This window comes from Daphnia carinata, chromosome 5 (assembly GCF_022539665.2).
Source record: "Daphnia carinata strain CSIRO-1 chromosome 5, CSIRO_AGI_Dcar_HiC_V3, whole genome shotgun sequence".
Lineage (NCBI taxonomy): Eukaryota > Metazoa > Arthropoda > Branchiopoda > Diplostraca > Daphniidae > Daphnia > Daphnia carinata.
The window spans coordinates 7,571,522-7,575,506 of NC_081335.1; the positions used below are offsets into that span (position 1 = coordinate 7,571,522).

The 3,985-nt window shown below is 36.7% G+C and overlaps 1 long non-coding RNA gene and 1 pseudogene across 1 annotated transcript; one reads left to right on the forward strand and one right to left on the reverse strand.

The window, feature by feature from the left end:
* Positions 1 to 272: 272 nt before the first annotated feature.
* LOC130703077 (probable cytosolic Fe-S cluster assembly factor AGAP009023) lies at positions 273 to 1,497 on the reverse strand (annotated as a pseudogene).
* A 1,099-nt stretch (positions 1,498 to 2,596) lies between these two features.
* LOC130702846 (uncharacterized) lies at positions 2,597 to 3,724 on the forward strand. The gene is made up of 3 exons (XR_009004457.2): positions 2,597 to 2,830; positions 2,907 to 3,015; positions 3,081 to 3,724. It is a non-coding gene; the product is annotated as an uncharacterized LOC130702846 (long non-coding RNA).
* Positions 3,725 to 3,985: the final 261 nt, after the last annotated feature.

Here is a 3,985-nt window from a genome sequence, read left to right on the forward strand (position 1 = left end):
AATGATTCCAACAAAGGCGAAACGGAAGGCATTCACTAGAAGAGTCCATCTTCCAAATGCAGTCACGACGTCAAATGCTGTGGCTTCTTACAAGAAGACATAAAAATATTTAGCCTTTCCCCACAATAAGCCATAGACAGCAATATGGCCAGCCACAAGGGTCTACGAGAAGTTTCTAGTTTGTAGTAACCATACGGCAAAGCCAAATGTAACTAGCCTCTGCCTTCTATTACGCGAATACAACAATGTAATGTAGGTTTTGAAAACGCTGTTTAAACGCCAACACTATTTGTTGTGAATAGGATTGTCTAACAGCTACCTGATCGCTTCAAAAAATTAAACAGATACACTAAAAAAATTTCTTTACCATTTCACAGTAAAGGCATTTGCTAACTTTTGTACAGCGTGATAACTGGTTCTCAACTTATTCAGGTGTTCCTCAGGTGGGGCGTTACCAAGCAAGACATAATTAAATGTTTACTCTAACGTCATTGTCGGTTGATCGATTTGTCGGTGCTCAAGCTTTGAATGTAGAGCCTCCATGTTAGCTGTGAATGACTTCGTTTCCATCGATTCTGTCCGCAATTGTACTCCACCATTTAAACAACCTAAAGATTAATGTGCTACTAAATGTTTACTCAAATGTAGGCTGAAAACTTACCGGATGGACAGGCCATAATTTCGACGTAATCATATGTACGTTTCTTTCCCTTCATTTTTTGTACAAGGTTTTGAATATTTTAGAATCCGTTGGCAATAGCCACACTTAAAACTTGCTCTCCATCTTTTTCAACGAAAGCTTTACTGAAGTCCGAGTTTTTTTAGTGGCTGAAACTTAACATGTTCCAGTGTCTTGTCGTAAAGCTCCTTGGCAGCAAAACGTAGAACATGTTTCGCATAACCTCCTGAACCAGATGCAGACGGTACGCTTCATGATGTATCCATTGTACAACCCAGAGAATCAATTTGAGATGGACTTAAGTCAACGAATTCAACAGCTAATTCTTCCAGTATCTGCTCGATTTCTAAGGGAGTTATAACAAAGTTGACATCTTTGCTTTGTTGGTCGTCGCGAAAACAGTCACTCTCGAAGCCTCTACTTTTTTATCGAAACATGGCATAATCATGGCGACAGCCAGACGAGAAGCACTCGTTTGAAGTTCGTAAGGCAGTACATCTTTGATAAGGACGCCCGCTATTTGCTGCGGAAATTTGACCTCGCTAAGATGTGACAAAATCCAATTTCCATGAGTTTTCTCGGCGAAGCATATCCAGCCTTGACGTAAAAGAAATGTCAGTAAATCTAATATAACATTAGAGCAGAGCTATGGTACCAGGGCAAGCCGATGCAAGTACGGGAATCGATGTTGAATTAGTTGATTGTTCTCTGTAACGATGAACAAAGTCCTGGCCACACTCAACTAAACATAGGTCTGAAAATGATTCCACATCAAATACTTTTGACGCGGTCAGTTGCCTAAAAGAGCTACATCCCATTAGATCATTTTTCAGTCTTGGACAATAATCTAATAGATAGAAAGATACTTGAATGTTTGGCTCTTGCTTCTTCAGGAGGTATTTGAAACTTGTTTGCAAATGAAAGAATAGGTTGTCATAGGAGTCCCACTACAATTTTATGAAAGAATCTGCTAGGTGATGATAGCTCAATGTCTTACATAGCTTCAGGAACTCCATGTGGTTTTGTTGGCCAATCAAAACACTCTCAGCCGATGTTATACAACCATTATAATTACAATAGTATTATTACACCTACCAATTTGATTCTGCTCATCATTGAAACGACCTGCAGGCCGAACATTCGTTAAGTGTTATTTGTGCTTTTTGCAATTTTCAGGTCTTCCTTCTTTAAGAAAAAAAAATGGAAAAGTAAGATTTTTTCATTCTGATTTTCTGTTGAAGATCAAGCAGAAATGTATGCTAAATCAAGTTAGGTTAAGTTAAGTTAATTAGGTTAGGGGTTAGGTACCATAGCTGTTGTGAAAATAGCATTGCCAGCAGTACCATCTGGATTACGGGGGACAATAGCATTTTGTCTATTGCCCCCCGGAATCTGTGGGGCAATAGGCGTCACCCTGATCTAATTGATGGAAACCTGTGACATTATGAAACTTTTTACTGTTGACCAGAATAGTGGTATCATCTCACATAAAAGTAAATTAACTGGGTACAATGAACTGCTAAAAATAAAATTATATGAATTTCACCTTGTTAAGTTGTGAGTGAGTGCCATCATCCCCAATTTGGATTTTGGCACTTCTTGAAGATGTAACTTGTCTAGCATTTTGTGTTTTAGCTGTCTTGATGCACTCTCAAATAAATAAAGTTGAATTGTTTCTTTCAGGTATTTGAACCATTTTTGTCTCATATTTGAAAATATACTTGTGATGGAGTTATGAAGATGTCCAAGTCTGTCAACTGTATAACACTGCTATTACTTGAACTGGCCATGCTGGTGTGATAGTTTATTGTTGTTCAGCTTCTCTGGCTGGCGTTGCTCATTTGTTTTTTTTGCATGCTGTTTAGTATATGTCTGCTACAAGATCCACAATAAGAAATTCACTATCGTAACGTCTTGATGACATAAGAATTCTTTGGAAGGAATAGTTTTCATCCTGATAATTTTCTTTAATAATTCAATTTATTTCAATTATCCTCAAACGATTCACCATAACATGTCTAGACATAGGAGTATTCGAACTATGAATTACGATGATGGTATAATTGGCATAGTTTTAAGTGCCATGCATTGTTAACGCTTGTGTTCTAAAGTATGATGGGTATGATGACGTCTATGGCTATTCTCTTGAAGGTGATTATGCCTCCCTCCTAGCATGCGTAATTTTCATAAGTCAATACTGATATGTAATTACAATTGTGCTGCTTAGAATGTTGCTGACCTATGCAGAACATTTCCTTTACGGCAGAAGTCAAGAACATTACATGTCTGCTTACATGCATTCGGACATACCAGAAGAAGATGAACTGATTACAGATGTACATTCCAATATCCTTTCCTGAAATCGTCTGTAAACAAAGAGTTGATAACTTTGTTATATTAGGAATCCAACAATGGAAATGATGTTGGTGTGACTTCTAGAATACCCCCCTTAGGTGAATTAGAACAAGCACAATTGCACTCCTGCCATGATCTTCGTGACAGAATGGGGGATGCACTTTCAAGCTAGCTAAAATTGATGCCATTCTAGCATGTAACTTTGATGCAGAGCAGTCTCTTGACCAACTGTTGAAGACTTCTGTTGCTTCTTCATTAAGCAAACCCACAAAATCAATCATCTAATCAAAACCAGCCCCTTTAATTCAAGGTATTAACCTTGGGGTACATCAAACTCTTACTACTACCATTTGTTGTAATCACTCTGCTGTTTTTTTTTTAAAGTCATTTCTATTTAATATTTCAGACCCTGTTAGTGATTCCTAGATATCATGTAAATTTTTATTGTTTAATGTTTACATGCTTAATATTTTGTTGACTTACATTTAATTAACTGTTTCTTTTTTACATGTTTTATTTTCTATATGTTGATTGGTGCATCTTCTCGTTCTGTTTTCCTTGACAATATGGACACAGGACTACGAAAGTTTTTTTTTTCTCACTTTTGTTTTCCTTCTCGTGTTTCAATGTTCATCTGAATGGCGACGACTACCTGTTTTCTTGTACACAAATGTACAGTGAAATTGCAATCTTTATACACAAGCTTTCACTTTCGTTTGTCAAAGGCAATATTCTCGTCTGCTTCGCAGGATACTTAAACATTTTAAGCACTTAAACCAATTTTTCAACCCTTAAAAAGCTGCAAGCAGTACTTTAAAAAAGTTTTCCATACTTAAAAAAGAAACGAAAGGTTAGAAAGTTAGTTTCAGTAGGGTAAACCAAATTTTAAGTATTTTTTTTCAAAATTAAGTGTCATTTTGAGATACTTAATTTTTTCAGTAGCCTTTCCCT